We start from the raw sequence: 14,279 nt of genomic DNA on the forward strand, positions 1-14,279 counted from the left end.
CAGCTTTAGTGTATAAACCATTTTATTTGGTCTGTTATGGTTTTCTCTGCAGAACAAAAATATCACTGTCTGCTGGCTAAATGGAAAACAGTTGGATCATAAAAATATCAAATGAATCTATTTGGCAACCACTAATAATCTACACACATTTATGTAACTGTTAGTTTTGTTCTGGAATATACTGTCTGGAAATATAGCCTGGGGCTTCCTCAGATCCCCTGGAAAGAATTAGCATTCAGATCACCTCTATAAAAAATACATTACCTAGAGCAGGTTAATTTTTGCTACATTCTTTGAAATATATATTTTTAATATAAATTATTATTCATTCCTTCATAATGAGTTGGTATTAGAATAGTTCTACTTAGTTATTTATAGGTAACACAGATGTTTACATTACCAGGAAGCCCTAACATTTGCTTTCCAGTGCCCATCAAACTTTAGTGAATTAGTAAATATGGAACACATTGTGAGTTTGTTTTGAATGCTTAAAAATGGGAGATTTAATACCTGCCCTAGAGCTTTTGGGCCCCAAAGAAAAAGGAAGTTGCTAATGAATTTCTGATTGTTTAGAGTGCTTAAAGAAATCAGCACAATTCAGCCTACAGATTCTGAATTTCCCAGTTACTTAAAATAAAGCATAATTGTTTGTTAAAGCCAGCTAACTTATGAAAATGATTTCTGTTAATGGAGTCACAGGAAGCCTGTTCTACAAGGTGATAGATACGTATCTTTCTTGCATAGTTCATGTGTCCTCAGAAGAAACCAAATCTTTGCTACAATCTGTCTCTAATCTTTTTGCTTAGTACTATTTTTCCCTGATAGATATAAAACTGTTATGTGAGTTACAGATATGATCTTGCCCTTTGTCTAGACAAAATAATAAGCCCAACGCAGCAGAATCATGTTAGACACCCACTGACTTTGTTAAGGTCACTGGCAATATTTCAGTGGAACTATTTTTTTTTTTTTCTCTATAGACTTTTAAATTTGATTTAAAAGGTCTAAATGATTAATATATTTACTAAAAATAATTTGCCATATTTTTTTGCTTTCTCCTATCAGATTTCCCAGCCACTTAGAACTCTTTCTGTAGATATTGTTTCAGTGGTTGCAAGTAATCATGTTCGTCATTTTTATCTGATGCTGTTTGTATAACCCTTACCTTCTCCACAAGAATTTGCTCTTTCATTGTAGGCATTTGCTCAAAGATGTAAATTCTACAATTAGAGAATATGTGCTAGAAAGCTCTAGACTAATGGTCATCTACATTAATTTTGGCGAATTGGAGAGATCTAATCCTTAAACAAAAAATAAGAAAAGATGAATGTCATTGAGAAACTGCAAAGAGTAATGCCTTTATGTAGATTAAACTGATGATATAATTTGAAATCTCAGTGCTATAGTGAGAATCTGCATTAATGCTTAGGGAACTTCATATGGGTTGTTTTTGAAAGCCTCATTCATATGTAATCTCAAATTCTGTAGTAATACTTTTGTTTAAGTGCCAAGTAGTTTTTACAAATAGCATTTGGGTACCTGGGTCTTCCTACAGTTAATAAATATTGTCTATTCCTTCCACTCACTAGAATTATTTTTACCAAATAGCTTCATGTTTCTGATCTCCAGGACTGCCCATTTTGTTGTGAAGCTCTAGGAAAAAAAATCTGCTCATTGGTGCTGCTCAAGATGACAGTGGTAGAGAAGTTGCACCTGGTTCCATACACCTCCATAACATTATAACAACTCATAAAATTTATGAAAGCTTTGATTCTTTTGCCATTCTGAGGCCAAAACTTTACTAGGACTAGAGATTTTCATTTGTAGTTTGAGTGCAGTTGGTCAGGTCTTCTGGGAGGATTATTGAGCTAAAGATCAAAAATACATCCTGTCACTTAAAATGGGGCCATATGATGCTTCTGAAAGGCAATCAGACTTGCTCTATCTGGTGTCCTCTGAAAGGCAGAGGATCCTTTCAGAGCTGTGTCTCTTTACAGAGAAAATGCATTCTCCCTGGCTCTTGCATGCTTTGTTCTGGCTTTTGTGATCTTCACTCTCAGTGTTCCCTGAAAAAATATCACTGTTTCTGTGATTTATACATCAAAATGCATTCTCTGCTGTAGCTGCAGCTTGATCCCTTAACTGCTTTGAAAACTTGAACCAAGGTTTTCAGCTGTTATAAGAATGTGACTGGATGTCAGTGGACAGTTTTCAGCATAAGCTACATGTTTCTCCTCAATCCCTGGCCCTGGAAGAAGGAAGGCAGTTAGATAAGCATCATCAGGGGCTTTAAGTTATTTTGGCTTTCAGATTTGCCTATGCATTACATAAATGGAGTACAGAAGTAAAAATGCATGAATCATTGTAGCTATTCCATCATCCAAAAGAAACATTTTTCTAAAAAAGTGTGGATGATGGAAGATATCTTTGGAAAATATTGTCTAAGTATAACTTTGCATCATCTTGGTAAATGGTGGCTTATGTTGTTGTTGGAGGAAAAGGGGGATATCTTTTTGAAAAAATTCATCTATCTGGTAGCCATTTGGTCCTTTCTCAGTTCTGTATTAGATTTTTTTTTTTTTTTTTTTTTTTTTTTCTCATTCAAAAGATAAGAGATTCAAGAGAGTTGCCTCCTTAGGAAATGTGTGGTATATGGTAGTGTGTTATTGGAATACTGCTTTAGGTTAAACCAGTCTGTCACATGCCATTTTCTCTGCCATGGCTTTCACAAAGAGGGTGGATGAAGCGACCTGTTGAACAGAAGCCTTCAGAAAGAAGGAAGAGATACCCACCAGGGTTCTCCCAGTGGTTTTGGAGAACATGATGTGAAATGCATGTCCTTTGCTCCTGCCACATAATTGTGCACCTCAGTAACTCTCTAGAGTTACTGCAGAATGCACCGGCATGACCAGCCTTGTTGTGACCCTCACACTGTCAGCAACTGGCTTCCACCTACAAGGTTGAGGAAGAAGACGAAGAACACAGGCAATGGGCTAGAGCACTGACATACCAGCCATGCTACAGCAGCAGTACAGAGGTGCAGCAGTCACATCAGGCTAGGGATAAGGGAGATAGGTTTCTCTTGACCGTGGACACAAGGTGTTTCTTCTGAGTATGCATAAATTGCTGGAGTTCTTTTGCTTTGGCTTATGCTCTGAGACATTCGGGGTGCTTTTTTAAAAAATTGACATTCACACTTTTTAGTCATTTTGCCCAGGAAGGGAACATTGGAGTATAAAGGTACAGTGGTACTTTCTATTTAGTAGACTCTGATTTTATGTTTTGCTTTTGATGGAATTTGCAGTCCAAGATGTTCTCTTTAACCAACTGAAACAATATATTTATGTGTAAACACAAAAAGACATTTGATTATAGCTCATGCAGTTGTGGTTAGATTTCATTAGTATAACTTCCAGAAAAAGAGCTAAATCTCTGGATTTGAATGTAAACCTGATACTCGGATATACTGTTTCACAATTATTGTACAACTTCAGTGGGCAAGAAGAAAGTCTAATACCTTTTTAAGTGCACCTATGCCAGTACAGTTCAGCTTAATTTTCTGTTCATTCTCCCCCCTGCCCTCCCAACTACAGATAGAAACTGGAAAAGTGATAAAATTGGGCAATTGCATTTTGTAGAAAATAAACTAGCTGATTCCATATTTATAACCTTTATTAACCTGACAAGGAGGAGTGGAATAGCCAGCAAATTGTGTTCAGGATTGAAAATGTCAAAGTTGTGGAGCATAGTACCATAATTACCAAAGTACCTCAGGTATTATTAGAATTTTGATAGTTTCCTCTTCTGACAAGTTTGGTAATGAGAACAGAAAATATACAAAATTAATTTATTTTCATGACAAAAATAGTAACGAGGTGAGATGATTATATCCAACTCGCAATCTCAAAGTTGTCATTTCCCATTGGACTGGACCAGTAATCTTAGCAGCTTAATTAAATCAGTAATAATAATTTCTCCTCCCTTCCCCCTCTGCTCAGAAGAGGGAAAATTTAATGGAAAGGCAAGAACATTTCCACAATAAAAGTTGCCTTGAGGTTTGCACTCAAAACAGTGATTAAGCATTTTATTATGTACTTTTATCTATGCTCTTGAACACTGATACTTCAGAACTTGTGAGTTAGTCCTCAGAAGAGACCTTAAAAATAGTTAAACATTTTGCTAAATATGCATTACTTATGTTGCAAGGGAAAACTTGAAAAATTTGTATTTTCTATAAACTCTATACCAAGTTTTGTTTGTTTTTGTTGTTGTTGTTTTTCCTTACACTAATAGTATAATGTGTATATTAATGTTTAAGGAAGTGATCAAATAATAGTGTTTGACCTCAACATTATTTATATTGTTAACTTATTAGTGCAGCATTATTGAAAGGATTTTAAAGCAACTGACATTCTGATTAAAAATCATCTTAAACAACAGTACACACAAATCCAGAAATTGCTATTTTAATTAGTCAATTAGCAAATTAGCAGCTCTCATATTTGGTTACACTTCTATCATAGAAAGTCCAGCACAAATTAAGTATTTTTTTTTTTTTTTTTTTTTTTTTCCATTAGTAGCCATTAGGCTAGAAATTAGTGGCAACAAGCAGCCATTAGGGCACAAATTAGGCTGTCTCAGTGACTTAGACTGTGTTTCAGGGGTACCTCCTTCAATAAGAAGGACAAAGGACATAGAAGAAATAAATTGAAAGCTTTCTTATCAAGTCTCATAAAGTAGCTACAGCTAATTTGTCTTTGTTTCTTGATACTTCTATTTCTCTGCCTCCTTTTTTCCTCTTTCTCTGGAACAAGGACTTACAGGGGAAGCCTATTTATCTCTATCTGCAATTTTCTGAAACCAGTATGAAGCTATGATACAAGTTAACTCTGTTAGCAGCCCCATCTGATTCTAGGTAATCAATTTCATCTCTTTTTTTTTTCTTTTTTTTTTCTTTTTTTTTTTTTTTCCTTTCAGTTAGTTCCTCTGATAAACATCAGTCTCCAAGTATAAAAATAATTTCCAAAATCTCTTAGGTTTTCTACCAGCCATCATAATTACCCTACTTATTAGATTCTTATATCCGATTTTTTTTTATTATTATTATTTTAAATTCAGCACCTCTTAGAAGCTGGAGATAGGGTTAATAGAAACAACCTTAAAAGACTAAGGTGCTCAGTCACACTTCTTAAGTAGTAGGTGGCAAAAAGTACATTATCTATTATTATATCATTATCCTCTGTGGATGTTTCTAATGTGAATCTTTACTGACCTGTTCCAATGGTATTAGAAACATCAGCAAAAAATCTGGAAGGAAATATATGGACTTATTACTGAGACAATGTACAAATGACACCACAGCTGATTGAACAGTAAATAATTATGAAGGTATCTCATATATATAGATTGGTCTAATTTGGTTTCTAGGTCATTTCTTTTGAAAACAAAAAAACAAAACAAACAAACAAACAAACAAACAAACAAAACAGGTTACCCAGGTTTTAAATAGGCCAAATGCATGATTACAGGATTGAGGACAAAGAATGTAGGGCATAGTGTGGGATGATGTCCTGCTAAAATATCACTGGGAAAGACACCTGGCCTCATGGTAACGATAATAGCAGTGCATGAGTTGCCAGTCACATTGTAGATATGGGATGTTATAGGATGTTTGAATAGATAATATGGAATAAGAGTTTATATACTAATTACAAAAGTGGTAAAGGTCTTTCCAGCCAAAACTGTTAGAATATCAAAAGTTGGATCAAGGCATGTATCGACCAAAAGGATCCAGCAAGACCTGGGCAAATCAGATCCCTGAGAATTTTGACTTGGTTGAACAGTGGAAAGCATTTACAAAGTCTCTTTTGCTGGTATTCTTCCTTGAAGCATATCAGAGAGAAAATCAAAGGGAGAAGGTTACAAGGCAGTGGGTTGTTGCGGCTGTCGTCCAGCCCAGAACACATGCTAGTAGGGGACCCCAGGGCTTGGGAAGTTGTGCCTATGCTGGTGGGGTGTTTCCTATACTGCTGCCTAGGTAATCATGGCAACATTAGTTGTTCCTGATACAAGTACCTCAGTGCTGTTGGCCTAACAAAACTTGACCCCCCACAGAGCTCCCCTCTGAGTGCCAGTGAAGTTTGGCTATTTGTACCCTGGCTCCCCCTTAAGCATTGGCAAAATCTCTCCACCCCTCCCGTTGTCTATTGTGTACAGCCATTTCTGATGTTATATCCAGCAGTTTTCCATGTCCTTCCAAGTCATTAAACCCTTAAAAGAGAAAAACAATACTAATTTAAGAAACATAAAAGTTATGTAAGTGCCTTATGCTTTTTTTTTCTCACTTGTGTAAACATGGTTGTGGGCAATTGTGTCATTTGATCCCTTTAATTGCTGCTAAAAAGACTGGTCTTGCTCTGGGTAGTAGTTTTACAAACATGTAGTTTTGCGCCCAAAGATTTTCATCTGGCATGCTACTTGCTATTTAGAAAAGCTCTACATTAACTTGTGAATATTAGGTATAGTCAGAATCCCACTGTGAAATCCAGTGTTTGGTTTGGAGCTTTATCTTTTAATTTTTCACAGCTTCAAATGGTCATATAAATAAATACAACACAAGTTGTGAGAGTACATCAGAACTTTAATGAAAAAACAACTAGGGCTTTCACTTATCTATTAACTTTCTATTTTCCCAGAAGAAATTGTTTCTGTCAATATTTTATTATGATGGGGATGAACAGGAGAAAGAAGTGAAGTCAGATGCAGATGATTGTCAAAACTGCACAGAGCAACTGAGAATATAGAAAGAAATAAGAAGAGAGTTTCCCTCATTTTGTTTTTATGTCATGAACAGTGAATAAATCATACATTATAGACAAATCAAAAATACCTTAAAAATAGATAAAGCATAAAATGAAAAAGAACTAAAACAAGGTTGCTGAAAAGTATTTTGTAGAATAATTTTTGATTACTGTTAGAACTTAAATAGTCGGTGAATGCTGATATGACTGAAAACAATAAAAATGGACATATGCGTTATATTTATGCATTGATAATCTCATCTTGGAGATATTACAAGGATGATTCACTTTAACAAGAAAAGAAGAATGTCTTTCAAGCTGTTACTTAGTTACTGACAAATCAACTGTGTTACTTGGACACAAGGATGGGCAAAGTAAATTTGCAAGACAGGCTGCTATGAGTTTTACATCTGGTTATGGATGAAAATCTGAATGCTAACCCAAACTTTTCTTTCCATTTAGAGACTTCTCTTTAGCCAGTCTACACTCTAATTTTTGATTCGTACTGGAAAAATCATAGAATGGATCTGTCTTTCTGAATTTAGATGAGTTTCTGGAGTTGGACTGGACTGGATTAGACCTGGACTAATTATTTTCTATGTAGTTGGAAAATACACAAGTTAAATAGAAAATTGAACTAATTGAACAATATGTATCTACCAGCCTTTTTGACAGTGTCTGACTGCCTTGAAAAATTTTCTGTGTAAATGTGTATATATTGTTTTGATGCTCATACATGCAAAAGTAATTCTTTAATGGAATTTTATATAAAGAGGTTAGGACTACATAAGCGACTCTTGGTGTCACTGCAGAATGTGTTTGTGGTTACAAGGTTACTTAACTTGCAGCAGAATTTATCTGTCTCACAGAATAGAGGGACTGCAACACACGTTTCCAATTAAGTGGCTGCCTTTGATCTATGTTAAATTGAGGGTCTTCATTGACTCAGATTAATAAATCATAACGTGTATGATATAATAAATCATAACGTGTATGATGTAATAAATCATAACATTGTATATATATATGTGTGTTTATGTAAAATACACATAATGTATGAATACAGTAATGATAAGAATTCTAAAGGATAACAATTTTTCAAAAACAAAGGATCTGATTTTATTCCCAGTTCATTTGTGTCTGAACTTCTACTTTGAAGGGTAAGTTTTTTTTCTCACTCCTTCTGCTCTCCTGGAACAAGGGAATTAAATCCACAGTCTGTTCCCCACTAATTTTCAATTACTAATGCCCCCCATTCAAAAAGTAAAGACATTTCAGTTCTTATACATAAGTATTCCTGTACTAAAGTAAAAGGTTAATTTGAGTACTGAAAATGTGAACATTGCCTTGGCAGCTTAACAGGTATTTTGAGCCCTTGTAAACTAATTTATACTAGCAAGGATAAAAATTACAGGGGTTACTAATCTTCATGCTGAAATCATTAAGATAATTACCACCAACTGTTTTATTATCCAAGTATATCAAGGGAAATGTAGTTGCATCCTGGAGCAATGAGTGAAAACTGAGTAGATATCTACCAATCTATGCTTTAAATGGCATGTTGAAAAATGGATACTGAACCTGGTGCATGTGTCTTGTAATGGTACATAACTTTCCCATTGGTAAACTTAAAAAGTGTTTGTATTAAGTAGACTACTGTCTCTGCAAGGAGATCTATGATTTCCTAATATAGCCATGTCATCTCTCCTTTTTTTTTTTTTTTTTTTTTTTTTTGGTATTTTCTACTCATTACAGTACTCCCACTGGTTTGGTTTGCATCTCTTTCTTATGTCAGATACAGCTATTACTTGTGTTTATTTTTTTTCCTGAGTCAAAAAGATAACACTATCAGGATCTTTTTGTAACATTTTTTTTTTTTAATTGAATCTTGCAAAGAAAATGAACAAATGTTAGAGTAATCTATTTGTAATTGGTGCTGTAAGTTGTTTTTGCTTTCTTTCCCTTTGTGTTCCACATTAGAAATATTTTCTGCTTTCCCAACTGGAAAATGTAAGGGCCTCCATGAAGTCTTTTTAGGCTTGTAAAATTCAGAAAAGACACAAAAGTTATTCTGAAAGAACAAATACTCAGTGCTATCATTCACACCAAATCTGTGCCATCACCTTTCCCAGAACAACTCAAGCAAACAGGCTTACAACCAAATATAAACATTTTCTAGACTGTTTTCTTTTACAATAAATAGCAAAGCAAAGTAACTTTAAATTCCCCACACATTCTCTTCTAATTTTTAAAATATCAGAAAAGCCTTTAAGGATTAAAATTAAGAGTTTGCTTTGGAAAAGGGATAAAAGAAGTCAACAACCAATGTTGTTGACTTGAAAATAAGAGGAAAAGTCTGTAAGGATACATTTTTCTATTTTATATATTCTTCTTATGGGAAGGATAATAAAGCATAATAAAAGCACCCTCACCCAATGAAGCTGTAAAAGCCAGATTAACAGTGAACAAAATATTCTGTACACATTGTCATATCCTTAACAGGTGCAAATTGACTTTGCTTCATTAACTTCAGTGGCCTTATATGTTCAAAATATGTATGTCATCTGTGAATCTGATCCACAGTATTAATTACAATATGAGCTAACTACCCAGGGACTATATTTATACTTCAGATTATACTTCAGATTATACTTCATTACTTGTGTATTTTCTACGTAAATACACAAGAAGAACATTTTCCAGAAACTCCCCATTCAGCCATTTAAACCGGTTCATTTACTCAGTATTTCATTGAAATTACCTACTCTATGAATTAAGGAGAGTTTGTTTTAAAAAGTTTGTTTAAAAAAAAAAAAAAAAACAAACCCTTCGGGACTCTGTTTATGATGTACTTTGAGGTTCTGCCTCCTTGTAAAGATGTCTTTGCTTTAGCAAACAAATTCAAGTTTTCACTTACACTGAGGCTCTCACAAATGTATATAAGCATATGAAGCTTTAATGAAGAGTCAAAGGTAACGACTCCCTTGATTTTTAGAAAGGAACAGGAAAAACTGGAGTGAGTGTTTTGGATGTGGCACCTTTCTTGTTTATATTTCAGTGTTGTGGTTGTAAAGAATGTGTACAAGTCTAGTGCATTAGACCAGTGTAGGGAAAGAACATGTGTAGTTACAGAGAAGTCTGACAGATGGGAAGGGCCCAGGGGATCTGAGGTCAGAGGATAACTGATTGCTCATACATTATCTAGTAAAATAAATAAATAATTGACATTTTAGTCTGTACAAATTCAGTGAAGAGCACATAGGTTTCCAGTTTGGAGTAATATATATATTCCTGATTGCAGTTGTTAAGATTTTAGAGATAGTATTGAGTGATCTTTCTATTAACAAATAAGATATTGGATCCTGCCTAATTTTAACTATTGCGTACAAGTCAGAAATTACAACAAAATAAAAAGAGTATAGATTTTTATGCAGTATTACATTAACTTTCTCGAAAGAATGATGATACTTTTGAATTAAATGACAATTTGGATATTTCCCAGTTCTTACAGAATGCCTGTGAAAAATAGGAAAAGAAAAAAAAAGAAAAAAAAAAAAGAAAAAGAGCACAACGAATGGGAAGCATTCTGGTCAAATGGATAAGGAAAGAAAACATGCAAGCCAGGTGACCATTTCAGACCCTAAGAAACAATTCATTAAAAGTAATCTCTGCAACATTCTGGACAATATGGAAAAAACAATGCCACAAGTCATACTCTACATTGCAACGGCTGGCTTGTGGCTTAAGGTTTCTAAAAGCAATTGACTGTCATAGGTGAAGAACAATATCTTGACAGAAAGTAGTTGAATCAATTTGAAAATTCAGATCTTTCTGTGCTTTCTTTTTCAGTTTTGTATGGATTTTCTCCTGCTGTGTGCCTCTGTGAAAGCGGATGGCAAGACCTGTATGTGCAGGCACTTTATGTAATGTATGTAAGTAGAGAAAGGGAGTGGTGGATTTTCACACCAGCTCTTGGACAGTTTTTTGTCACTATTGTCAAAGGATGTTCAGGATGGTACAGGGAGTAGTTCCCATTTGGTAGTACAGAAAGGGTCTGACAGACTTTGCTGTTCATGAAAATAGCTTTTGAACACTTTCTAGCTGCATCCCCAGCCTTTTCTTCAAGTGCTGCTTGTTAGATCTCTGGTAATGCTAGCAACCTGAACTAAATGGGGTTTGGGGATGCGGTTTCTTGCAAAATAAAGCTGAAAAGTGTTTGCATAGATGTTTTCACCTAGCATCTGGCATCCAGGAGATCCGTGTTTAGGGAAATGCATTTGCCAGTTTCCAGTATACCTAGGTGTTGTTCAGCCAAGATTTCCGTAACCTTATGTGATTTTTAGGCACTCAACTGGGCAGAGCATTATATAGCAAAGAGTGGTTCATGAAAAAAATACAGTGTTTGGCTCCCAAACCCTAGCTGTCCTTATTGTATTGGTATTGAAGAGAAAAATAAGTCAGAACTATATTTCTCAGTCAGAATTCTTATTAGGCATGCAAATATAGAAAAGACATTACCTTCACAACAACCTCATATTTTACCATATATTGATACAGAGACATTGATAATTCTACATACACTACTGAATGTCCTCACAACACAGCAGAGTAACTAATGCCATTTGCTTCCTGCAGACTTCAGTGTCAGAAATCTGTGTCTGTTGTTGGCTCAACTCTCATAGAAACCCACAGTACTTGCAATGCTGAAACCATGCAACTGCAGTGCACAGCCTGTGACCAATTCAAAAATGAAATATCATCTCTGCTCCCCTCCAGTGTCCAAAAATATTTTGCCCTGGGAACTCCTGTCAGGGTGACTCATCTGTATCATAGAGTACACATATTTGGTTGTGATGCTCAGTTTTTTTTAAGAATGTGTCATATTATTTTTGTCCTTGAAATTTGTGGAAATTTGTGGAAAGAAAAGGTCACTGACCTAATTTAGATCAATGCAAAAGCCTAAATATCCTGTTGCCTATGACTCAGAAGCATACTTTTTACTGAAGACATATTACTAGTAACTTTAATTCATAATTATTTATATAATTTTTTGGCTTACAAGAAAACTGGATGAATAACCATTTAAGAATATTACCAACTAATTTACTTATGTAATTGCAATATGTTTGCATGCCAAATGGCTAGATAGTGGAATACTGAGTTTTACCCAGTTACCCTGCTCCATTGGAATGTATGGTGCTTTCCATGCTGCACTATCCACAGATAGCTTTAAGAAAATAGAATAAAAGAATGAAATAATCGTATTTCCCTCTATTACAATTGACCATTTTAACAGAAATGTGGGCCCAATAAATACTGTTAAAAGTTTTAGTCTAAACGTCTTCAGGATATATTGATTTGAAATGCTTTCAATGTACTTTAAACTGTAAACATAATTACCATGCAGATAGAATCCTATAATATTCAATGGTAAAATTAATACTGATTCTAGATGTAAGGAATTGACAACCACATGAACAGTTCTGTGTGACTTTTCATGTAAAAAGGTAAAAAACAGTTCTTCAGCCTTTCTTGACCTTTCTGCAGAAGCAGATTCAACAGATTGTTGATGAACATTCTAAAAAGATAAGCTCTTTCAGGGCTAAAAATGAGTATGAAGTGTATTTCAAGGTAGGTTGTGGATACTTTGACAGATATGTGACAATATTGTTAATAACTATTTTGTAAAATTAAAAATGGGGAAAAAAGAAGGAATTTTAACTTTCAATAATTTGTGGTTCATAGTAACAGTTACCAAAGCATAAGAATTTTATACAACCTCTCTTAGAAAATAAGTAATTTTTTTGATAATTCTGAAAAGTAAGCATAATAAACTACATAAAGGCTGATTTCAAATCGCAACAAAATACTTCTGTTTTGTTAAAGTATTACAATGCCAAATGATATTATACCAAGTGTGTTTTGGAAACTTAAGCAGCTAAGATACTGATTTTGCTGAAGTTTCTTAAATGATGAAACAACCTCTGGGATTTTAATTTTTATGTTTCCTTGACATTTAAAATACACTCTTAATTGATAAAAATTAGAAAGAGTAACAAAAGCTGCAGATAATATAGTTTATTCTGAGAAAATCCAGCCTGAAGGTAGGTTTGTCTTTCAAAGAGAGTGAAAAAAACAACAATTAAATGATGCTTTCACTTTACTAGGCTGATTAGAAGCAATTCAAGTGCCTCAAGTGATGTAAAGTTTTAAATCTATTGATTAAATTTGCATCTCTTAATTTAGAAATGATCATCCATGTGGAGTGCAGCCTAAACAGCAGAATCTTTTACTACATAAGTATTGATTTTTAATATGTCAAATGTAGTAATTAAAACTGATATTTTGTAGATTACATTCTAAATATTAATATTTGCTTGAATTTTAACCACTGACATCTGCAATGTTTTGAAGAATTATATGGGTCATCACATGTTACTCCAGCAGAGTTACAGAATGCAAGTGGAAGTAGCTGCTTTCAATACAGAAGTCTATGAAAACTGGACTTCTTCTATATATGTTATATGGCACAAAAGACTGTTTTAGCTGAGTGGAATGATATTGATATTCACAGTATGATACTGCTATCATGCAGTCTGGCTTAGTTCATTTCATAATAGAGACATGAATAAATGGGTTGAAAACAATGACTTTGGGCATTATGTCCCTTGGGATTACAGACACAGAGTTCTGTTATATGTTCACCTGGTTTTGTTGCGAGCTAATGCTCACCTGTTTGGACTTTCTTCCTGACAGTCTTGGACACTTTCATCACTAGAGAATTGTTGTACATCAATTAATCTTGGTGATTTGGATTGATGCTCCTCAGGACAAAGACAGCAGGGCAGAATTTGGCATTTGTTTCTTTTTCAGTGTTCATCTGTGTAAGGTGAAAAAACCTTTCATATGTTCTGAGTTTTGCAATATTACAGCCTTTCCAAGTACAATTTCACCCTCTCCATGGAACCGGACAGGTGAAGTTTTAAGATTATTTTTTCAGTTGACTGATAAAGTGCATTTCAAATTATTTAATAGTGAGTAAAACTTTATTGTTCTCACCTAAAGAAGGAAGGAAGTACAATTATCCAAATTTTATAGGAGATCAAAAACACTTAGAGGGCTGACATAAGAACCCAGATGTCTCCAAGTGTGAGCCCAGCCTACGGATGCAAACAGACTCTCAAAGAACAGGCTAAATGGAAGTTCTACAAGTATAACTGTCTTTTCTAGTAGTTTATCCCTATACTCTATGCAGAAACAATATACCCTTGAAATGTATTGTATAAATGTAGCATATTCCCTGTAGACAAGTGGAGTTTAAATGAATAAAATGTAAATGAAGGTCATATTGCCTGAAAAGTTATGAAACCTGTTGCTCACTATTACATAAAGAATATATGAAGAATAGGATCTCTAAAAAGGCATCGATCATGTAATGAAAATGACAGTGGACTTTGGCAGTCCTCATTCTTTACTAAT

At 34.4% G+C, this 14,279-nt stretch overlaps 1 long non-coding RNA gene across 1 annotated transcript; it reads left to right on the plus strand.

The window, feature by feature from the left end:
* The first annotated feature begins 2,733 nt into the window (after positions 1-2,733).
* Positions 2,734-7,308, plus strand: LOC118166753. The gene is made up of 2 exons (XR_004750711.1): positions 2,734-4,915; positions 7,263-7,308. It is a non-coding gene; the product is annotated as an uncharacterized LOC118166753 (long non-coding RNA).
* Positions 7,309-14,279: the final 6,971 nt, after the last annotated feature.

Source organism: Oxyura jamaicensis, chromosome 4 (assembly GCF_011077185.1).
Source record: "Oxyura jamaicensis isolate SHBP4307 breed ruddy duck chromosome 4, BPBGC_Ojam_1.0, whole genome shotgun sequence".
NCBI lineage: Eukaryota > Metazoa > Chordata > Aves > Anseriformes > Anatidae > Oxyura > Oxyura jamaicensis.